Source organism: Microcaecilia unicolor, chromosome 4 (assembly GCF_901765095.1).
Source record: "Microcaecilia unicolor chromosome 4, aMicUni1.1, whole genome shotgun sequence".
NCBI lineage: Eukaryota > Metazoa > Chordata > Amphibia > Gymnophiona > Siphonopidae > Microcaecilia > Microcaecilia unicolor.
The window spans coordinates 222,957,559-222,982,983 of record NC_044034.1 but is presented as its reverse complement, the minus strand read 5'-3'; the positions used below and the strand labels follow the sequence as shown (position 1 = coordinate 222,982,983).

General features: G+C 42.6%; 1 protein-coding gene across 4 annotated transcripts in view; it reads right to left on the bottom strand.

Moving 5' to 3' along the window:
- SLC25A22 (solute carrier family 25 member 22) overlaps positions 1-25,425 on the bottom strand; it is a 195,730-nt gene that overhangs the window by 146,895 nt on the left and 23,410 nt on the right. The window contains exon 1 of one of the 4 annotated variants that reach the window (XM_030201274.1): positions 11,694-11,740. The exons of the other annotated variants lie outside the window; for them this stretch is intronic. The gene's annotated coding sequence lies outside the window, so the exon portion shown is untranslated. Of the gene's footprint in view, positions 1-11,693; positions 11,741-25,425 lie in introns of those variants that run through there. 4 annotated transcript variants of the gene reach the window in all.

Sequence of the window (25,425 nt, the reverse complement as noted above, 5' to 3'; positions counted from 1 at the left end):
ACATGAGGTACACTGCGCCTTGGGTGAATCTCTTTATAAAGGCGGTTAATAAATCCCAATCAATCAATCAATCAATCAATAACTGTTAGTTTGGACTATGTGGTATGGAATGTGAGAATGTGACTTTGGGCTTGGGATTACACAGCATGAATTATGGGTCTGAAACTGTGGCATGGATTGAGGACTATAGATTGCAGACCTGGAATTACAATGCATGGGCTCTGTGACTCAGATTTCATGCCTCTAGTGTAGAATTATGAGCACAAGTTATGCACTATGGAATGGGTTAAAAGGCCAGAGATGGATAAGTCTGTATGACTCTGGAGTCTATCAGAGATTGATGAGCCTGCATGATCTCTGGTATTTATGATACCCTTAAGGGCAAGGGATGTTATGTAACTGTGTTGATCTCTCATGAGAAACTATTGTATTTGTATTTATTTAGTAAGTGAATAAAATATACTTTCTCATATGCACTTAGCATTGGTTTCTTTTACCCCTCCCAGTTGAGAATGGCTGTTTCATGCTAATTTGGGAAGGGATACAAGCAGCCTAAAAACATTGGTGTCCCCGACATTGATAGGAGGGATCATCTGTAAAGAATCATGCACGGTCGGACCCTCCGATTGACCTGGATTTCGGGGCGAAGCAAAAAGAAAAACATTTAAACAAAAAAAGAGAAAAAATATATTGGGAGTCACATGTCTGCCTCTGGGACGCCAGAGCAGACGATTCCAGGAGACAGAAGACTCAGTCGATAGAGGGGATAGGGTCCTGGTTCAGTCCGGAGATTTCCAGGCGCCTTAAGGAGAAGAAACAGTATCCTGGTTCAGTCCGGAGATTTCCAGGTAAATTTGTGAAAAGAAACAAGGGTGTCAGTTCAGCTGCAGGATTCCTGACACCACAGACGAGATTGGTATACTTGAAAGTGTGCATGTAAATAAGTTTGAAGCTGGCTGCTTTAAGTATTGCTATGTTTTTTATTTAGATTTTGAAGAGGAAAGTTAATTTTTAATTCTCAACTAATTTCATTGAGAGTAGGAAATGGATAGTGCATTTAAAATTGTGTGTACCAGTAATTCTTTATTAGACAAAGAACTTGTCAATGATTTGTGGAAGAGGGAACATGATAAAAAATTAGTATAAAGTGAGAAACAGTGTTGGAGAGTTTATTGTACAGATAAGAGAGCTATATCTTTTTGAACATTCGTTTCCTTGCTTCTTGGCAGAGGTTGTCTGGATTGAAAGCAGTGATCATTTCTTTTATGACAGAGACCGCTTACTAATTTTGTAGCCACCATCTGGACTGACCCCATCTTGTTTATATCTTTCCATAGGTGTGGTCTCCAGAATTGCACGCAGTACTCTAAATGGGGCCTCACCAGAGACTTTACAAGGGTACTATCACCTCTTTTTTTCCTGCTGGTCATCCCTCTCCTTATGCACCCAATCATCTTTCTGGCTTTGGCCATCACCTTCTCTACCTGTTTGGCCACCTTAAGGTCATCAGACACAATCACCCCCAAGCCCCGCTCTTTTTTTGTACACAGAAGCACTTCACCCCCTATAATGTACAGCACTGAATTCAAATAAGAGAGACATAATACGTCAGCATAATACTAAAGGAACATCTAATAAGCATGCAATAGAACATTCAACTAGCATGCTAATATTTTCTATAACGCAGCTTTCCATGTTAGTACTGTGTAGTCTTAGAATCTGGGTTTTGTAGGTTACCCATGTTCTTTTGTTAATTGCCTTGTTTTAAGTTAAGTGACAGAAAATTTACTTTGTTTGAGAGCACTAACTTTTAGCGTTATAAGAGATTCCTGAACTTTATTGTTCAGAGACTTTTTCTTTGAAATAAACTGTTTTCTTGTATTGCCTCTACAACTGTGTCTTAAGGAAGTGGATAACTGGCTAGAAGAACATCGACTCGTACTTAATCCAGACAAGACAGTGACTTGCTGGATCTCTGGTGCAGTCCCACCACCAGCATTAACTCCAATTCTTTTTGATAGATCATCTGTACCTTGGATTACATCTTTTCGATACTTAGGTGTTATCCTCGACTCCTAGCTTTCATTTTCACCATAACTTTCCAAAGTACTTAAAACTGTTTTTTACTTCCTTCACCAGCTGAGAGCTGTTCGTAACTTTCTAGAGACTGATTCTATGCTTACACTATTTTATGCGTATATCAATTCCAGGTATGACTATTGTAATGCCATCTGTGCAGGGGTGCCAAAATTCAACTTTAGGCATCTACATACTTTACAGAACACTGCTGCTAGAATACTTCTAGAGCAAAGCATTACTATCATGTGTCCCCACTGTTAAAGCAACTGCACTGGCTACCAATAGAATATAGGATCAAATTCAAAATTTCGACTTTAGTTCACTAAGTTCTATATACCAGTGTGGCAGCATATTTATCTACACTTATCATTCTGTACTCTCCTGCATGTACCCTTTGATCGTTTTCATGCTGCATTAAAGTCACATTTGTTTGAAATAGCTTTTACAATAGAGTAAAAGATTTCAGGCTTTTTTTTTTTCTTTCCGTATGAAGGGGATAAATGTACCATAGTACCCAGCAGCGAGTCTTTGTCTGAGTTTGAACTGATTCTCTGTTTTTCTTTCCTATTTTATTATGGCGTTATGCCTTTATTTCTTTTATATTTTTACTGTACATCCCTGTGTAATGAACATTCTGTACACCATAGCAAGAATCTCAACAGGTCCCTCCTATCACTCTTCTCTTCTTCCATTTGAAAATTTCAAATGTTTTTGTTTAAAAAGCAAAGTCAGGTCTTTTTTTTTCTATTTTGAGATTATTTGCGAATAACTCTGTGCTTAAAAATTGAGAGCACAGTCGCTTTCATTTACCCTTGTCTTATTGATTTTAAAACAAACTCGTAATATTGGCAAAGAGTTGTGGAAAAGCTAGTGCATAGAGATTTAATAGTGCAGAAATGTAATTAAAAGTAATTTCTATTCTTTACATAGTTGGTTAGATTGCAAAATAATAACAAGCCCATTGATTTCAGCTGCCTTTGAATTGCCTAGGGCAGGGGTGGGTAATCCGTTCTTAATTACACAGGTACACAAGTTTCCCTTGGTTCTCTGTTACTCAACTGCAGCTTCAAGATGACACCTCCCAAGACCCTGATGCAGGCAAGAGTCATGAATGTGGGTTTTTGGTGGGTTTTGGAGGGCTCACACTTTCCATCACAAGTGTATCAGTTAGAGCGGGATATGGGCCTGCGTCCCCTTCTCTATAGTCCACTGCACCGACCACTAGGCTACTCTATGGACCTGCTTGCTGCTCTAATAGGACTGGCCAGAACATCTGAACCTGTCATATTGGTATGTACTGTTTCTTTCACATCTTTGGTGGGTGGTAGGGGGTCAGTGACCACTGGGGGATTAAGGAAGTTATGCCAATCCTCCAGTGGTCATTTAAGTCATGACCAAAACAGGTCTAGTCAAAAACATCTTAATTTTGGCCCTAGATGTTTTCATTTTGTTCCATTATTACAGAAAAACGTCTGTCTTTTGGTATAGCCCATGTCTCACCCAAAAGACACCCCCAACACTCCCCCTTGAAATGTGGACGAACTGTGGAGCAAACTGTTTGGGGAGGTTAAAGGGGGCGAGGCCAGGGGTGGGGCTTACATCCATAATTGTCTGACAACACACAGAAAAAAAATAAGTTAAAATAAAATAGTCACAATTAATACCTTTTATTAAATTTAGATATTAGATATGTATCATATGTCAAAGAATAAAGTGGTTGCTCAAAGCATATACTAACCACAATCGCTCAACTGCAAAACACTATGCACAACTTTGTGCAAAAACACACTCAGAACCTTACTGTACCATAAATATTACACTGGGCAGAACCTAATACACCAATATACCACCCAAACGGACAACATCACAGACTGTCAACAATATGAAACAAGGGATCATATCACAATTCTCATGTACAGCCACAAAACATCCTTTTAGGGTGGATAGCATAGTATTCACAATGAGCTCCTTTTATTAACGACCAGATAGAGATAAGAGTTTTCAAATTTCAATTTTGGCACAGTCTAAGTCATCACAAACAAAATATAAGAAAACCAATGGACTGCATTAGGGGCTTATAGTTATAGCCCATTTAGATATGTAAGAGACTCAAATGGGCTGAGATCTGCATGAAACAAAATATTTATTTTTTTATTTTGACTTAAAATCTGCCTCAGAGTCAGCACCTACCTCTCCTGAAATCCAACGTGCGCTGCGTGCCACAATTTCCTTTTGAAATCGAACACGAACGCCCATCTCCATGGGTGACTATCTCCGAGGACGGGTCCACGAAGGGGCGGGACAGAGCGTATTTTCGAAAAAGATGGGCATCCATCTTTTGTTTCGATAATACGGTTGGTGCCAGGCAAATGCATCGGATTTGGGCGGATTTGAGCTGGGCGGCATCGGTTTTCAGCGATAATGGAAACCGAAGCTGCCCAGCTCAAAAACGAACAACTCCAAGGCATTTGGTCGTGGGAGGGGCCACGATTCGTAGTGCACTGGTCCCCCTCAGATGCCAGGACACCAACCGGGCACCCTAGGGGCACTTGTAAAAAGTTAAAAAAAAAATTAAAATACCTCCCAAGCCCATAGCTCCCTTACCTTGGGTGCTGAGCCCCCCAAACCCCACTCCCTACAACTATACACCATTACCATAGCACTTATGGGTGAAGGGGGGCACCTAGATGTGGGTACAGTGGATTTTGGGGCGGTTTGGAGGGCTCCCATTTACCAGCACAAGTGTAACAGGTAGGGGGGGATGGGCCTGGGTCCACCTGCCTGAAGTCCACTGCACCCTCTAACAACTGCTCCAGGGACCTGTATACTGCTGTGATGGAGCTGGGTATGACGTTTGAGGCTGGCATACAGGCTGGCAAAAAAAAGTTTTTAAAGTTTTTTTTTTTGGTGGGAGGGGGTTAGTGACCACTGGGGGAGTCAGGGGAGGTCATCCCCGATTCCCTCCGGTGGTCATCTGGGCAGTTGGGGCACTTTTTGGGGACTTGTTCGTGAAGAAAAAGGTCCAAAAAAAGCGGCCCAAATTCTCGCTTCTGCCGCCCTTCTTTTTTCCATTATCGGCCGAGTGCGCCCATCTCTCCTTGGCTGATAAACATGCCCCAAGTCCCGCCTTCACCACGCCTCCAACACCCCCCCGTCAACTTTGTTCGTTCCCGCGACAGACTGCAGTTGGAGGTGCCCAAAATCGGCTTTCGAATATACTGATTTGGGCGCCCATGAGAGAAAGGCGCTCATCTCCCGATTTGGGTCGAAATATGGGCGTCTGTCTCTTTCGAAAATAAGCCTGATGGTCTACTCTGGGAAAGAAGTGGGAACACCTCAGACAGCCACTCTTAGCCAGCCTTGAGCCTTCCCTACTCAGTGACAGCCCCGCCCACGCGTTCCTGCCTTTGTGAAACAGGAAGTTGCATCTTGACGGGAGCCCTCGTAGGGAAGGCGGACTGGCTGAGCCTGATGCAAAGCAGATGAAGAGAATGCAGCACTATTAAATCGACATTCGCTAGTCACTATAGTACCACTACTGTAGCGATTAAGGCGGGAGCACTCAGCAGGACTCGATCATGCAGCAGCCCAGCCGCCCTGAAAGCTGAAGTGACTTTGAGAACCGCGGGGCGCAGGCAGCACTGCAAAGAAGAGAGATGAGTCAGGACTAGTCTGGAGTAGGAGAACAGAATGGAGAAGAATAAAGACGGAGAATGAGAAACTGCTGATCCATCCTGCTGCTGTTTGTTGAGAACTTGTGGCTGGGGAGGCTTAGCCTCCCCAAGCCTCTTATACTGGGTGCTTATGGGAGCAAAATGTCTAAAATTAGGGTGTCGAAAATTGAAACTTGGATATTTTTGAGAGAAAATCGTCCTTCTGTCACCTTATGACGTTTTTTGGATAGGTTTTTTTTTGTTGTTTTGAAAATGAGCCCCATAGTGTTCACAAGGAAATCTACTATAGACTGTAAGTGTTGAACACTATTTTATCTTCTATCTTTGCCTGTATACAATTGATGCTTACGTTGTCCCATGTTTTGCCTTAATAAACCAAGTTTATGTAAACACTTTGGTTCAGAACTTAACTTCTGGCCTGGACTGACACTGGATGAAAGGAGAGTGCTGAGTTGATTACTATGCCAATCGCATCCCAGCTCAAGTTGGTCCGACCCTGACCACCCTACAAACTGTTAAATTTATAATAAAAGTAATCTGTCTTACATAGTAACATAGTAAATGACGGCAGATAAAGACTTGTATGGTCCATCCAGTCTGCCCAACAAGATAAACTCATTTTACATGGTATGTGATACTTTATATGTATACCCGAGTTTGATTTGTCCTTGCCTTTCTCAGGGCACAGACCATAGAAGTACTAAGTTCTGAAGCTAACATTGAAGTCCTTTAAAATTTACACTCCAGCCCATCCCTATCTATTCAGTCACGATCAGGGCATAGACCGTAGAAGTCTGCCCAGCTCCCATTTTGTTTCCCAATTACCGGTGTCGCCACCCAATCTCCGCTAAGATTCCACGGAATCATTCCTTCTAAACAGGATTCCTTTGTGTTTATCCCATGCATTTTTGAATTCCATTGCCGTTTTCATCTCCACCACCTCCCGCGGGAGGGCATTCCACATATCCACCACCCTCTCCGTGAAAAAATACTTCCTGACATTAGTCCTGAGTCTGCCCCCCTTCAACCTCAATTCATGTCCTCTAGTTCTGCCACCTTCTGTCACGGTCTCAGGTAGAGGGGCATCAACACCTCCTTTCTTCTGCTGGTTATGCCCCTCTCTACGCAGCCTAGCATCATTCTGGCCGCTGCCATCACCTTGGCACATTGTTTCTTCACCTTCAGATCCTCCGACACCAACACCCCAAGGTCTCTTTCCTGAGTCGAACTTACTAATCTCTTCCCTCCTATCCGGTATCTCTCTTTTGGGTTTCCGCACCCCAACTGCATCACTCTACAATTCTTGGAATTAAATTTTAACTGCCAGACTCTCGACCATTCTTCTTACGTTCGGAGATCCCTTCTCATCATTTCTACTCCCTTCAGGGTATCCACTCTATTGGCTATTTTCGTGTCATCCGCAAAAAGGCACACCTTTCCTTCCAACCCTTCAGCAATATCTCCCACAAATATATTAAAAAGAATAGGCCCCAACACCGACCCCTGAGGAACTCCACTGCTCACCTTCCTTTCCTCCGAGCGGATTCCATTTACCACCACCCTCTGCCATCTGTCGGTCAACCAGTTTCTTATCCAGTTCACCACTTTCGGTCCTAAGTTCAACCCTTTCAGCTTATTCACGAGTCTTTTGTGGGGGGACCGTATCAAAGGCTTTGCTGAAGTCCAAGTAGATTACATCTAGCGCACGTCCCTCACCCAGTCAATAAAGTCAATAAGATTCATTTGGCAGGATTTTCCTTTGGTAAAGCCATGTTGCCTTGGGTCCTGTAACCCGTCGGTTTCTAGAAAGTTAACTATCCTTTCTTTTAGCAGCGACTCCATTATTTTCCCTACCACCGACGTGAGACTTACCGCCCTGTAGTTTACCACTTCTTCCCTGTCTCCACTTTTGTGAGGAGGGACCACATTCACTCGTCTCCAATCTCACGGAACCTCTCCCATCTCTAAAGATCTATTAAATAAATCTTTAAGAGGTCCCGCCAGGACCTCTCTGTGTTCAGTTTTGGAGGCCGTATCTTGCTAAGGATGTAAAAAGAATCGAAGCGGTGCAAAGAAAAGCTACGAGAATGGTGTGGGATTTGCGTAACAAGACATATAAGGAGAGACTTGCTGACCTGAACATGTATACCCTGGAGGAAAGGAGAAACAGGGGTGATATGATACAGACGTTCAAATATTTGAAAGGTATTAATCCGCAAACGAACCTTTTCCGGAGATACGAAGGTGGTAGAACGAGAGGACATGAAATGAGATTGAAGGGGGGCAGACTCAAGAAAAATGTCAGGAAGTATTTCTTCACGGAGAGAGTGGTGGATGCTTGGAATGCCCTCCCACGGGAGGTGGTGGAGATGAAAATGGTAACGGAATTCAAACATGCGTGGGATAAACATAAAGGAATCCTGTTCAGAAGGAATGGATCCTCAGGAGCTTAACCGAGATTGGATAGCAGAGCCGGTAGTGGGAGGCGGGACTGGAGGTTGGGAGGCAGGGATAGTGCTGGGCAGACTTATACGGTCTGTGCCAGAGCCGGTGGTGGGAGGCGGGGATACTGCTGGGCAGACATATACGGTCTGTGCCAGAGCCGGTGGTTGGGAGGCGGGGCTGGTGGTTGGGAGGCGGGGATAGTGCTGGACAGACTTATATGGTCTGTGCCCTGAAGAGCATAGGTACAAATCAAAGTAGGGTATACACAAAAAGTAGCACACATGAGTTGTCTTGTTGGGCAGACTGGATGGACCGTGCAGGTCTTTTTCTGCTGTCATCTACTATGTTACTATGTTACTCTGGGATATCCACATATCCACCACCCTCTCCGTGAAAAAATACTTCCTGACATTAGTCCTGAGTCTGCCCCCCTTCAACCTCAGTTCTGCCACCTTCTGTCACGGTCTCAGGCTCTCGGACACTGGAACAACATGAGCCCTTGGGCTACTGTCGAGGAGCGGTAGCAGCAGACAAAATCCCCCAACCAGGACTGGACAACGAGCAAGGATGGAGCTGGAATCTGGAACGGACTTGGTTTGGCTGGACCCAAATACTGGAACGGACTAGACTGGAATAACAGGACTGGAGCAACTGGACTTCACCTGACCACCATTCCCCAGAGGTTGAGCCCCTAGGTGCGGGCAGCCTGCAGAACTTACAGGATGGAGCTGATAGACAAGAAATGCTGGACCAGACTGACTGGAACAACAGGATTCTCACACCGGACACTGGATACTAAACAAACTTGACTAAAACAGGATACAGGACCCAGGATTCTCACACAGGGTATAGGATGCTGAAACAAGCTTGACTGAACAGTGACTGAAGGTCAGAAGGGAAAAGAACAAATAAGGCAGGCTAGGCAGGATACAAAGCTAGGCCACACAGACAAACATTAAAGCAATGGCTGAAGGCTGACAGGCAGCCACACAGAAGGATACACAGACAAGCAAAAGAGCAATGGCTGAAGGCTGACAGGCAGCCACAAAGATGGATACACAGACAAGCAAAAGAGCAATGGCTGAAGGCTGACAGGCAGCCACAAAGATGGATACACAGATAAGCAAAGAGCAATGGCTGAAGGCTGACAAGCAGCCACAAAGAACGATAAAAGCAGTAGTGCTTAAGAGCTTAACTGCACACAGACTAAACAAGGCAAGGCATACAGGCAAGAAGCAAAGCAAGGCAGAAGTGCTACACAGCACACCAACTAACCTAGAGACCTTTGGCATTGCAAAGGCCAACTAGAAAGTTCCCAGCTGATTAATAAAGGCAATCTCACAGCTAAGATCACCAGTAAGGGTGAGGCATAGTACCAAAAATCCCAAGCAAGTCTGGAAGCCTGGAAGATCCGGACCAGACTGGAATGACTTCTGGAACATGCTTGAGAAACAGGAACAACACAGTCCATAGCAACCACAGGGCCGGCCAGCAGGGGGCAAAGTGAGCACAGACATGGAAAATAGTCACAATCGTGACACCTTCCCGTCTCCTGAAAAGGTTCATTTGCGGATTAATACCTTTCAAATATTTGACCGTCTGTATCATATCACCCCTGCTTCTCCTTTCTTCCAAGGTATACATGTTCAGGTCAGCAAGTCTCTCCTCGTATGGTTTGCAACGCAAATCCCATACCATTTTCATAGCTTTTCTTTGCACCGCTTCCAGTCTTTTTACATCTTTAGCAAGATACGGCCTCCAAAACTGAACACAGTACTCCAAGTGGAGCCTCACCAATGACTTGTAGAGGGTCATCAACACCTCCTTTCTTCTGCTGGTTATGCCCCTCTCTACGCAGCCTAGCATCATTCTGGTCGCTGCCATCACCTTGGCGCATTGTTTCTTCACCTTCAGATCCTCCGACACCAACACCCCAAGGTCTCTTTCCTGAGTCGAGCTTACTAATCTCTTCCCTCCTATCCGGTATCTCTCTTTTGGGTTTCCGCACCCCAACTGCATCACTCTACATTCTTCTAATGTTTGGAGATCCCTTCTCATCATTTCTACTCCCTTCAGGGTATCCACTCTATTGGCTATTTTCGAGTCATCCGCAAAAAGACACACCTTTCCTTCCAACCCTTCAGCAATATCTCCCACAAATATATTACACAGAATAGGCCCCAACACCGACCCCTGAGGAATTCCACTGCTCACCTTCCTTTCCTCCGAGCGGATTCCATTTACCACCACCCTCTGCCACCTGTCGGTCAACCAGTTTCTTATCCAGTTCACCACTTTCGGTCCTAAGTTCAACCCTTTCAGCTTATTCACGAGTCTTCTGTGGGGGAACCGTATCAAAGGCTTTGCTGAAGTCCAAATAGATTACATCTAGCGCACGTCCCTCACCCAGTCAAAAAAGTCAATAAGATTCATTTGGCAGGATTTTCCTTTGGTAAAGCCATGTTGCCTTGGGTCCTGTAACCCGTCGGTTTCTAGAAAGTTAACTATCCTTTCTTTTAGCAGCGACTCCATTATATTTCCTACCACCGACGTAAGACTTACTGGCCTGTAGTTTCCCACTTCTTCCCTGTCTCCACTTTTGTGAAGAGGGACCACATCCACTTGTCTCCAATCTCACGGAACCTCTCCCATCTCTAAAGATCTATTAAATAAATCTTTAAGAGGTCCCGCCAGGACCTCTCTGAGCTCTGGGATATCCCATCCGGCCCCATAGCTTTGTTCACCTTCAGGTTCTCCAGCTGTTTATAAACTCTTACTTCCGTAAACGGCGCAGTGTCCACTAATTTCCCAGATGTTCCATTGGCAGCCAACTGCGGTCTTGATGCTCTCCGGGTAACCAAGGGTTGCATATAGAATGTGGTATTTTTATTGTATATGATGTTTTGGGCTTTTTTTTAATTGTATTTTGACACTCTGTAAACTGCCTTATCCTTGGGTCTTATACTGAGACAAGTGGTATATAAGTGCAACCAATAAATGAACAGATGCTGCAAAAATGGGGGGGGGGGGGGGTAGGGGGGCCTGGGGTTCTAATATGCCTTCTTCTCTCATGCCACTTTTAAAACTTTTCATTCTGGGAGATTAAAGACACAGAATTGGCTCTGATTTATTTTTGTTACTTATCTTAAAATATAATCTGGAGTTTTAATAGTTCAGTTTCTGCTCTTTAGAAACTTAACACTTTATCATAATACATTTCTTAGACAAATAAACAGAAAAGCAACAGACTCTGATCAGTGTTTCACTAGCAGGTCTGGAATATATATATATAGGACTTCTATTTTTAGGTATTCATAAATTATAGATGTAGCTAATTAGGAGTAGTTCCAGGGTATAAAAAATCTGGTATTTGTCAGTGTTCTTGCAAAACATGTTCAGTCAAATATATTCCCTGAGAAGTGCTCAGTATGTACAAGACAAAAAACAGAGGACTTGATATTCTGTTCTACTTAACTGTCTATGAAAGGCTCTTACCTGGTTACGTAGCACTGACTGGGTCATACCCTGATTTTCAATGTCACATAAGCAGATAGTGCTGCTGAAAATCCAGGGATGGCATCTGGGAAGAGCTGGGAGTGTCCTACTGGTGGTGCCGGGATACCTCTCTGCAAAAAGGCAATCCTAAATTCAACGGAGAGCTATCTGGATGCCGCCACTGAATACCAGCGATACCCGGGCAACTCCCTAGTTAATAAATGCTGCCACCCAATATCCAGGCACAATTCAGCTGGCAGCAGCCGACAATGAATAAAACACTGACTATTACCCCCCTGAGTGGAGAATCCAAAGCAGTGGGGGAGGGGGGGGGGTGAGGGGGTGAGAGACTTCTTGAGACAGTGGTATTTTTCTGTTCTGTAACTGGAATGTCAATATGTCAATAAACACCTATTTATGGGTCTTTTTACTAACCCGTGGTAAGCACTAACGCGTGGTTACCACAGCTTAAAACATACCATGGGGTTATCTCAGGCATCCTGCGGTGGTTTTTGCATGTGTGCGCACTACCCACATGCTAAAAAATAAAGTGTCTTTTTTAGCACTGGGGATGTGTTTGGGGGCAGAGAGGGGGCGTGGCTATGCTAATAGATTAGTGTGAGGGCATTGCCGTGCGCTAACTGATTAGCATATGATTGACGTATCAGCCCTTACCGCCTACATAATAGGTGCCAGTAAGTGCTTATGTGGTAATGGCCACGCACTAATGGTAAAATTAATGCATGACCATTATTGCAGACACAGAAAATTTGGCCATTTACTGGCAGTGCTAAAAGTGGCCTTAGCAGTTGGCAAAGACCCACGCTGGCAGTGGTGTGCTGGAGCCGGCTTGTACTGGCTTGTGAGAGCCATTTGTTAGTTTTTTAAGAATTTTGGGAGCTGGTTGTTAAAGTAGCCACTACCCAATGCAGCACCTCTTCTTGCAGCGATTAACTTTGTTGTAAAGCAGTGCCAGCCGGCACCATCAGAAAAAGCAAGCTGCTTCAGCCAATCCCAGGTGCTTTTCTTCAGGTTGAAGAAAAGTCCCCGGGATTGGCTGAAGCAGCCTGCTTTTTCTGATGGTGCCAGCCGGCGCTGGTTTGTCAGCAGCTGTTCGCATCAAGCAGTTGGCTGCAGAACACAATAAAGAAGTTCAAGTTTGTCTGTTGGAGAAAGCTGCTCAAATTGGAGCACACATGCGCTCAGGAGCTTGTCTTGAGCCACGAGCTTTGGAAGAACTTTTCCCAGACTGGAAGGAGCGAGGGGTATGTGTGAACAATTTGAAAATCCTTACACATCCTGAGCTACCAATGAAAAGGCATGAGCTAAATCTAACTCTGTTTGGTTACTGTATTTTCTGTTGATTGCTGCTGAAAATAGATTGTATTTGATCTTTTCTGATACTGTTCATGAATTATTTTCGTGTCGTGAGCTACTTCAAGTCCCTTTTGTGGGAAAGGAACAGACTATAAGAACTCAACTTTATGTAACATCATGATATGAAAATCAGGTGCTCAACATTCGGAGTTTATTTATTTATTTATTTACTTATTTATGACATTTTTATATCCCACATTACACAAGAATTAGGTTGAAACCTTGGAGCATTTTAAATCTTTTTTTTCCCTGTGCCTACACCAACAGAAAAAGGTGGCACATGGGAACTTGTTCCTTTTCTTTTGTGGATTGCAGTGTTATATTATAAATATGCACTTTCTTTTTTTATTACTACTATTTCACAGAGAGGTATTGAATAATGAGGGAAGGGCTTCCTTCATGCAGAAGTTCTGTCTAGCGTCAGTCTAAATGTGCCAACATTATCCAGTTCAGCACATTATTAGCCGCCAAGTTCATACAAAGTTAATTATGTTCAGTGGAAAATAAATCTGTTGGCTCAGGCTGCCTGCTATGTGAATATTCCATCATTGTTTCATTATTGCTACACCATGTATTACATATTATGGGCATTTGCTTTATGTTTCAACAATTTTTATTGATAATCCAGCATGTTAAACATTTTCAATAGAACAACTTTACAAAATTTGGAATATCCAAACATGCTGCATATAAACAACATAATATTATTCAGGATCCAAAATTTAACATTTTCTCCCCTCCCCACCAAATCCTCCCCCTCCCCAAGTATTGCATCCACCACTGTAAACATTAAGTAGTAATAACACTATATCCCAGCCTGAATTGGTCAATAGCTCCAAAGATGTAATACAGTCAGACAGTCTTATTGAGTACTAACCTCTCCAACCTTGAGATCCCCCCCTACTATAATCTCCCCCCATCTAAGCCCCAGGGGGTCTGGACTCTTATGACCTCCTGGAACGATGGACGGGAAGCATCTTGAACCAGCTCTTATTTCCCTCCCCCCTTCCCCTATCTATGATAACCATTATAATTAAGCAATTATAAAAAAAAATGGTTATTCTTAACATGTGTGGCAGGGAGAAAGGCTCCAGTCAAATGCAGATTGACAAAGCTGGTTGCCAACATTAAGGGAACCGGTATTTACAGACTATTCAAAATCAAACTTCTTGCTCTGTGTGGAAGAGCTTGTAGATATGCATCCCATACTGCCAAAATCGACTTCTTTTGCTTTGGAGAACTATGAGCCCCCCTCCGTTCCAACATCATCAATGCGTGTAGACGGTTTCTCCAGGCCCGAAAAGACGGCACTGCTTCACCTATCCATTCACCCAATAGGATTCTTTTACCCAAAGCTGCTGCTTTCCGTATAAAAAGGACTGTCTCACGCTTAGGGACACCAAAATTTTCATATTTGTCTAGGAGTAATCCTGCAGGCACCATCGGCAAACAGCAACCTAAAAGCCCTCCCACATACTGCAAAATCGCTGCCCAGAATAGTTGCACCATTGAGCATTCCCAAAATGCATGAAAAAATTCATTACATTTCGGGCATATCGGTGTATGGGCATTTGCTTTAAACTTTCATTGTTTTAATTTGTTTATCCAGAGCTTACATGCACATGGTTTTGCTTTTTAAATCCAAAAGTGCAAACAAGTGGGTGCTTGTTAGCTGTAGTCCTTAAAATAGTTTTCAAATGGAAAATACTTTGAAGATTGCCCAAAGAAGAACTAGTTGTACTGAATATTCACGAGAAGTCCCGGTATGCTGCTCAGAGCCAGAAACAAGCAGAGGGGAGAGGCATCCAGCAGTCCATTTATTTGGCTGGTGGGGCTCAGCATCCCTGCCAGCAAAAGTATGCCTAGTGTGCCTGCATGAGGAGGGAGTGAGAGGAATGCACTTCCTCCCCCCTCCCCCCAAATTGAAGGCTGGCTTCACCCGGAGAGAGAGAGGGCGCAGAAAGGGAGCGTTTTATCCTGTTGTTAAAAATTTCCCTGCATACCACTGAACGCTGAGGATTGTGCAGGCCACATTTTAGCCCTGCTTAGTAAATGGACTGCTACTGGTGTTCATCAATTAAAAGCTAAAGCCATAGATGCAGTGGTACTGGAGTACCTGAGAAGATATCTAGCAGAGAAGATCCAGCAACTGTTTGCCATTCTGGATCTGTTTCATAGTTCTGTTATAACCCAGACTACAGTCTTTTCCAGGTTCTCTCTCAGATCCCTTGAATATTCCTTAAGGATCTTCAAATTACATATTCCTGAGAACATTTGTTATGGGTACATGCTTCCTATGAATTGTTTCACTTTGTATGTGGTTTGGTTATTTTGAGTCAAAACTAATCTCCACTGTTATTCTTCTAAGTAGCAAGGAAAACACATTATGGATATTTTTTGCACTCTTTATTTTGGTGCAAACAAGAGAAAGTGAGAGAGCATTGCAGGCAGAAACATCAATAGCACATTTCTGCATGCCAGTTCATTCCAAATGGACACTAGGGCATGCACATAACAGACATTAGGTGATATTATACAACTTCAAAAAGGGTCCCCAAAGCTAATTGTTTGATCACTACAACTTCCCTAGTGTCCTTGACCACAGGGAGCACTCTTACAATACACAACAATAGTAAATCTCATTGCAAGTAGGAACTGGCCCACCAGTTTCTTGTACTACCAGGAATTGAAGTTCCTCTCCAATTACCCAGGATAACCAGCCAAGACGATATGTCAATCAGAAAATGATTCAGTTGGGAAATTTCCCATTCCGCAATGCCTCAGAATCATCACACCACCCTTTGCTCCCATCAGACAAAAACCTGCACTGATAAAAAACAGAGAAACATGACGGCAGATAACGGCCAAAAGGCCCATCCAGTTTGCCCATCCTCAGCAACCACTAACTCCTTCTTTCCTAAGGGATCCCACATGCCTGTCCCATGCTTTCTTAAACTCTAACACAGTCCCCGTCTCCACGACCTCCACCAGGAGGCCATGCAACACATCCACCACACTTTCTGTGAAAGAGTATTTTCTTAGATTCCTCCTATTTCCTCTTAACTTCACCGTATGACCCCTCACTCCAGAGTTTTCCTTCATTTGAAAAAGGCTCACCTGCACATTAATGCCACTGAGGTATTTAAATGTTTCTCTTCCAGCCAAAACAGCTTACCAATTTCGTAGCCGCCTTCTGAACTGACTCCATCCTGTTTATATCCTTCTGTAGCTGCGGTTTCCAGAATTGCACACAGTACTCTAAACGGGGCCTCACAAAAGACCTATACAAGGGCACTATCACCTCTTTTATCCTGCTGGTCATCCCTCTCCTTATGCAGTCAAGCATCCTTCTGGCTTTGACCATCGCTTTTTCTGCCTGTTTGGAGACCTTAAGGTCATCAGACACAATCACCCCCAAGTCCTGCTCTTCTTTTGGTACTGTTACCCTGGATTCTTATAACCCAAGTGCATGACCCTGCATTTCTTAGCATTAAATCTTAGTTGACAATTATTGGACCATTCTTCAAGCTTCGCTAGATCCTTCATCATACTATCCACACCCTCCAGGGCGTCCACCCTATTACACAGTTTGGTATCGTCTGCAAAGAGACAAACCTTACCAAACAGCCCTTCCGCAATGTTACTCACAGAGATGTTAAAGAGAGCCAGCCCGAAGACCGACCCCTGCAGTACACCTCTGATAACATCCCTTTCCTCAGAGCAAGCTCCATTTACCACTACCCTCTGTCTCCTTCCATTTAACCAATTTTTAACCCAGTCACTCACTTTAGGTCCCATACCAAGGGCACTCAGTTTTTTTTTATCAGTCACCTGTGTGGAACCGTGTCAAAGGCTTTGCTAAAATCCAAGTACACCACATATAGCATGCCTCCCAAGTCCAACTGTTTGTTCACCCAGTCAAAGAAATCAGTCAGATTCATCTGACATGACCTGCCTCTACTAAAGCCATGTTGCCTCAAGTCCTGCAGTCCATTTGATTTAAGAAATCTCACAATCGTTTGCTTCAGAAGTGTTTCCATAAGTTTGCTCACCACTGAGGTCAGACTGACAGGTCTATCATTTCCAACCTCCTCCTTACTTTCGCTCTTGTGCAAAGGGACCACATCTGACCTTCTCCAGTCCTCTGGGACCACTCCAGACTCTAAGGTATATAATTGGTCTTCTACCTATTTACTGAAGCTAAATGCAAAAAAAAAAAAAAAAAACAACACCATAGACAACATTGCTTCTGTATAAAGGAAGAAATCTAGCCCTGAGCATGTGCAACGCCATTTTAAAAAAGTTGTGGATGTCAGCATACAAAACATCTAGAACCTGTGATATATTTTACAAACACAGGACTAAACATAGAAGCCTATTGTAAAATCAACATATCTCCACCCCCTGGCCAAGGCATCCTAAAGACATTCAAAAACATATAGCACATCCATGGCGATGTCACAAAATGTGGTAATGTAAAAAGTCCCCCCCCCCCCCCAAAAAAAAAAAAAGTAACCAAGGGTTCCCATGAAACTGAAAATGACCCACACGAATTCACACCATCATTCCCTGCCCCTATAGAGTACATAGCATCCATGAGGTCCCTGCTGCGACCATGGTGTCCATTTAGTGCCTGCAGGGAAAAACATCCAGTGCTGCCTCTGGTAGCGGTACAAAACGTATACCCCCGGATTCTATATATGGTGCCTAGAGATCTGCGCCAAAATCGGCATGGATTCTATAACAATGCTTGTAACTTAACAAGCTAATGAGCACTAATAACAGCACTTAACAAGCAATAATGGCACTGATCAGAATTTTCACACACAACTCACTAATTGTATCCTGTAATAAACTGTACTGAATTTCTAATGCACGCAGGCAAAAATGGGCATGGTTATAGGTGGGGAAATGGGTGTTTTGTGGGTGTTCCAAAATTTACGTGCTTAATTATAGAATATGGCCCAGTGTCCATAAATCTATGCGTCGGGATTTACGCCACATTTTTGGTGTAAACTGTTGTGCATAGTTTCAGGCGCTGAGATATCAACTAAGTTTATTCCATAATCAGTGCCTAAATCTAGGTGCTGATTATAGAATATGCTTGGTCGGCACTGATTTCAGCATCGATTTTTTTTTAGGTGTCATATTTAGAATCTCCCCCATAGCATGTGCAAAATATTTAACACTGCCCTGGGGTGCAAAATGTTTATTTTGATTTTGCTCACACAGACAGATGCACACACAAATCCTAATTGGTGCCAATTATTGTCAATAATTGGTTGTTAGCAACCAATTACTGATGTTAACAACTTGTTTGCCAATTAAGTTGTGCGCATATTGTATCTCAGAAGTGCCCCCAAATCTGGGCATCATATATAGAATCCGGCGGATAGTGCCTACATTATGCAATATACATGTAGGCATTCCCTGGGTGGAGAATGGGTGGTACAGAGAAAGGATCAGCATTTATGCATGTAATTTAGAAAGTATATACATATGTGCCTATTCTAATCAGCATATACAGTGGGGGAAATAAGTATTTGATCCCTTGCTGATTTTGTAAGTTTGCCCACTGACAAAGACATGAGCAGCCCATAATTGAAGGGTAGGTTATTGGTAACAGTGAGAGATAGCACATCACAAATTAAATCCGGAAAATCACATTGTGGAAAGTATATGAATTTATTTGCATTCTGCAGAGGGAAATAAGTATTTGATCCCCCACCAACCAGTAAGAGATCTGGCCCCTACAGACCAGGTAGATGCTCCAAATCAACTCGTTACCTGCATGACAGACAGCTGTCGGCAATGGTCACCTGTATGAAAGACACCTGTCCACAGACTCAGTGAATCAGTCAGACTCTAACCTCTACAAAATGGCCAAGAGCAAGGAGCTGTCTAAGGATGTCAGGGACAAGATCATACACCTGCACAAGGCTGGAATGGGCTACAAAACCATCAGTAAGACGCTGGGCGAGAAGGAGACAACTGTTGGTGCCATAGTAAGAAAATGGAAGAAGTACAAAATGACTGTCAATCGACAAAGATCTGGGGCTCCACGCAAAATCTCACCTCGTGGGGTATCCTTGATCATGAGGAAGGTTAGAAATCAGCCTACAACTACAAGGGGGGAACTTGTCAATGATCTCAAGGCAGCTGGGACCACTGTCACCACGAAAACCATTGGTAACACATTACGACATAACGGATTGCAATCCTGCAGTGCCCGCAAGGTCCCCCTGCTCCGGAAGGCACATGTGACGGCCCGTCTGAAGTTTGCCAGTGAACACCTGGATGATGCCGAGAGTGATTGGGAGAAGGTGCTGTGGTCAGATGAGACAAAAATTGAGCTCTTTGGCATGAACTCAAACTCGCCGTGTTTGGAGGAAGAGAAATGCTGCCTATGACCCAAAGAACACCGTCCCCACTGTCAAGCATGGAGGTGGAAATGTTATGTTTTGGGGGTGTTTCTCTGCTAAGGGCACAGGACTACTTCACCGCATCAATGGGAGAATGGATGGGGCCATGTACCGTACAATTCTGAGTGACAACCTCCTTCCCTCCGCCAGGGCCTTAAAAATGGGTCGTGGCTGGGTCTTCCAGCACGACAATGACCCAAAACATACAGCCAAGGCAACAAAGGAGTGGCTCAAGAAGAAGCACATTAGGGTCATGGAGTGGCCTAGCCAGTCACCAGACCTTAATCCCATTGAAAACTTATGGAGGGAGCTGAAGCTGCGAGTTGCCAAGCGACAGCCCAGAACTCTTAATGATTTAGAGATGATCTGCAAAGAGGAGTGGACCAAAATTCCTCCTGACATGTGTGCAAACCTCATCATCAACTACAGAAGACATCTGACCGCTGTGCTTGCCAACAAGGGTTTTGCCACCAAGTATTAGGTCTTGTTTGCCAGAGGGATTAAATACTTATTTCCCTCTGCAGAATGCAAATAAATTCATATACTTTCCACAATGTGATTTTCCGGATTTAATTTGTGATGTGCTATCTCTCACTGTTACCAATAACCTACCCTTCAATTATGGGCTGCTCATGTCTTTGTCAGTGGGCAAACTTACAAAATCAGCAAGGGATCAAATACTTATTTCCCCCACTGTACGTGCACACCAGGGGCGTAGCCAGACTTTGGTGGGAGAGGGGTACAGAGCCCGAGGTGAGGGGGCACATTTTAACCCCCCTGGTGCTGCCGACCCCCCCCCCCCACCATTGCTGACCTCCCCCCCCCGCCACCAACTTTGACCCGCCAGCTGAGCCGAGGTCCTCTTCTTCCCAATCCCGCGCAAGGCTTCATTCTAGTCTGACGGTTCCAGGGGCAAATCTACGGGGGCCCTTGGCCCCATACTGGCTACGCCACTGGTGCACACACTTACTCCTCCCCTTGGAGTAGGTGTAACTTTGTGGGAGATCTATTTTATAAAGGCACACAGGTACATATTTTGCCTTACATATATTCAGGTACAAAATAAGTGAATATATGTAAACCGCTTTGTATGTAGTTGCAAAAACCTCAGAAAGGCAGTATATCAAGTCCCATTTCCCTTTATAAAAAGGTACTATGCCCTCCTGCATAGATGCTCTCTTATAGAATTCCTCCTGGTAAAAACATTTATTTTTAAATTGTATTTTTATTTTAGGAATTTTTATATTCTGCACGATTTTTACATTCTCAGCGGATAACAATACTAAAACATACCTAATTATTGAATGCATACAATAAATTCAAAACAAAACAAACAATAAACAAGAACTCTTAAAATACTCCTCATTCCAAAAGTTTAATTGACTATGCTGAAAAAGCATCAACTGTTACCATAAACTCATGCAAATAATAAAGTTTTCAATTCTTTTTTAAATGACTCCACATTCTGAACTGTACATATTTGAAATGGTAACACATTCCATAATTTTGGACCAGCCACCATAAAAATGGATCTCCTATAATCTTCCAGTCTAATAGTACAATATGAAGGTGCCTCCAGTTGAAATTTTGCAGCACATCTTAACAGTCCCAAGGGTTGATACATCTTTGAATTTGAAGCTATTATCGAAGAAATAGTATTATTAAAATCTTTATATAAAAGTAATAAAACTTTAAACACTCTGATCAATAGGGAGCCATATATACATATTTTTTAAAAAATTGGTGAAATGTAAGTATAACAAGAGCATCCTGTCAAAACACAAGCAACAAAATTCTGAGCTACCTGCAAAGCCTTAAGTGCACTCTTTGAAATACCAACCAATAACCCATTACAATAATCAAACAAAGGGCAAATTGTACTTTCAAACACCAATCTAAAATTTGAAAAAAATTAAAAATCTTTCAGTCTCTTCACAGTTCTCAGCTTATAGACTTAATTTTTTGTAGATGAGCCTTCAGTGACAATGTAGAATCTAGAATAACCCCTAAATCCCTAATCTCATTGGAAGTAGGAATACAAACATCATCAGTCTCAAACTGTTGTGGTACATCAGAAGTGGGGTATCAAGACAACAATAAAATTTGAGTCTTTTTCATGTTCAGCTTCAGATGATTTCCTCTGAGCCAATCTTTAATGAATCTCAAACACAATGTAAGTCTTTTAAACGTACCTCCTATTGTATTATCAGTTGGTAAAAACTGAATGTCATCTGCATACAAACTAAATGAAAGATTCAATCACCTCAACAATCCACGTAATGGTATCAACACCACATTAAACAGGACAACTGATAATGCAGACTACTGTGGCACACTTGCACTTGAGTCATAAACTCTCGATTTCTCATACAATCAACAACCAAAAACTTTCAATTATCAAGAAAGGAACTAAACCATTGTAGTACCTGACCATCAAGCCCAATAGATTTCAGTCTATTGAGTAAAATCTGATGATCTGCAGTATCAAATGCGGATGAAATATTCAATGTAACTAACAAAAAAAAAAAACTTTGACCCTTGTCAGAACCGGTGGCTTCCCATGATGTCGCAATAAGCACATATATATGTCTTTCTCTCCTTTCAGGGGCCATGGCAGCTGTCCATTAATCCTGAAGGAAAAACCCTTTGCCTGGAATGGGGCCTATGTCTCCTGAAGTGGTTTGGGCTCCTGGTACTGTATGACTTAATGTTCAGAATTGCTTTCAATAACTTTGAAACATGTATGCTGTGTTGGTGTCTTGCTGGAACAGGATTTTGAGATGTATTTGGATTATAGGCTGGTGCTGAGTAGGACTTTCTCCTCTCTTTGCTTCCTTTCCCTGGTGCTATACAATGTAGACACACCCACTGGGATCTGAAAGGTGGACCAGTCCCGGCCCCACTGGCAAAAGAAGCAGAATATCTGGATTCTCTAGTCTAACATGCTCCCATCCCTTTGCTTTATTTATCTGAGAGTAGGAATGACTCTGGGCATTAGTTGAAGTATCTTCCCCCTCCTCACAAGAAGTGACAGGGCATTAGGTGAGGGCCAGGGCTGGTGCAAGAATATTAGGTGCTCTGGGTGAACCTTCAGCCTTGTGCCCCCTCCACCCTCCCCCCCCCCCCCAAAAGATAGATAGAAATTTTTTAAGTTAATATTGGACATTAGTATGGATATATGTTCTATATTTATACTTTTACCATATTTCAGCTTTATTTGATATGCCACAAATAATAACCAAAAAATATTTAACTGGTCTACATATATAAAATCTAGGGATTATTAACAGCAGATGACACATAAGGAGCCTACGTTACATTTCATTATAAAAGGTTGCAAGAGAGATCTCTTACCCCCATTTACTAAACTGCTCTAGTGGCTGCCGTGCGCTAATGCCGACATAGCCCATTTGAATGGGCTGTGTTGGCATTGCTGAGTGGCAGCCGCTAGCACGGCTTAGTAAACAGGGGGGTTAGCTAGTAATCTACCTAGGGGCCTTTTACCAAGCTGCGGTAAAAAGGGCCCTGCAGTAGCAGTGGCGGCCATTTTTGCCATGCACCAGGGCCCTTACCATAGTAGGTAAAAAGTCCGAAAAAACACACGGGCATGCGGAGGGTGGGGGGGAGAGCACTTACCACCATCAACTGAGGTGGCGGTAAGGGCTCCTGTGCTACTCCGGCGGTAACCCCTTGTGGTATATATTTTTTTTTAATCCAGCAGCGCCTTTAGTAAAAGGGAGGAAATGGAGAAGAGGATGGAACAGTGAGATTAAATATTGATAAGGAGCACAAGGTATACTAATTCCTAAGGTCAGGTCTTGAATTACACATTCACATTTCAGCTTTATCAGATACCATCTGATTTACTCTATATGTAAAGAGATAATTATAACTGGACATTTAAAAATAGCACTAATAAAGGGACATTCAAAACACAGTCATCTGAGACAGACCTGGCTATCACTTATTATGATGCACACACTGCTGTGGTGAAAACCCTGCAAAAGCACTAGGCACATATGTAGACATTATGCCCTACCAAAACAGAACTAACTCCTAGGATTTACATACTACAAAGGCAGCGCTGCAAATACTGTTTCAAGATCTTGTTTAGAAGTAAACCTCCTACCAGGGAAACAGAAGAAGCCAGACTGTGACAGATCATTAGACAGAAACTACAAGATGCGGAACCCTTTAACACAGACACACATGCAGAACTCAGACAGACCCTCACTAAATACAGAATTAGGGACCACACATTAGAAAAAGAAATGTGCAGACAAAATCTGGACACCTCGAGAAGCCAGGGCAACAAAATTAAAATGAAAAGCAGAAATGCATTTCCTCCTATACTGAGCAAAATCCAAAGACACAGGAAATATATATTCCCGAGCTGATATATCCCAGTCATTAAAAACTAAAAATAAAATGCTTTTCATGTACCTTGTTGTCTGATCACTTTATGTTTCTGATTGGGTTGCTCCTGGCTTCTTCCCCTCCCCTCCTTTTCCTTGTCAATCTTTTCCTAAGCCCTTTTCCAAGGTCTCTTTTTCCAATGTATGCTTCTTCTCTCTTACTGTTTTCTTCCCTTTGTCCCAAACATGTCTGTTTGACAATGATCCTTCCCTTTTATGTTTATTCTCCATTTTTCTCATCTGCCTCTCTATCCACTCTAAATACATTTTATTCCTTCTACCCTCTTTTCACTCCAATTTTCCTTTTTAGACGAGTTTCACCAAAAAAATACCATCAGTTTTACTCCAATTTGATATTTCTGGTGCATTCAAAACTGTGGACCATGCTGCATTGTTGAGTAAGTCGGGTGATCTTGGAGTTTCTGGGGCAGTTTTAACTGATTTCAGGGTTTTTGAAAATACAAGATATAGAGTAAAAAAGGGATAATACTTTTTCAACTAGTTGGTCACCTAAATATGGAGTACCACAGGGCTCGTCTTTATCCCCAGTTTTGTTGAATATTTTTATGAGTTCATTGGGATTTTATATGAATTCTTCTCTATATTACATTTCTTCCTATGCGGATGACATTTTTGTAGTAGTGCCTATTATTTCAGGATTTGAAGAGGGTTATAAGTTGATACAGGACTGTATAAATAAAACACGAAATGGGCATTTGAAAATTATTTAAAGCTTAATACAGATAAAGTGAAATTACTTTATTTTTGTGAGACATTGTTGGATATGCCAAAATCTATTACTATAGATTTGGGAGACAACCTAAAGTTTGAAACATCCTCAAGGGTACTAGGCGTAGTACTTGATACATAATTGAATATGAAGACTCAGATAAATACCCTATGTAAAAGAAGTTTCTTTAAATTACGTCAGTTGAGGGCAGTTCATTCTTTCTTTTTTCCAGAACAATACAAATGATAATGCTCTCACAGATTGATTATTGTAGTGCTCTGTATGCTGGTATATATCAACAGTTGTTGAATAGATTACAATTACTGAATAACACTGTAGTTAGCTTGATATTTGGATGCAAGAAATATGATCATATGTCACCTATCTTGAGTGAACCTCATTGATTGCCAGTGAAAGCTTGGGTGGATTTTAAAGTAGCCTGTTTAGTGTATAAGATTTTCACAGGCAGTTACCCACTTTCTCACAGTCATATATTAACTTACCCTTCTGGTAAGACTTAGTTTTATTTCTGTCAAAAATGTGCAATATAAAAGTATACATGATAGCTCTTTTGGTTTTCAATCTTGTAAGATTTGGAATACTATTCCTGTTTTTATCCAAATAATTCCAAATTATTTAAAGTTTAGGAAGGCTTTGAAGTCCTATTTGTTTGATAGGTATTAAGAAATTATTTTTATTAATTTAGTATATTTTTGTAAATCGCGTTGATATAAGCAACAGAATGGAATGGAAAAGCAATAGTGCCTATTGGGGGTGGGGGGGGTGGG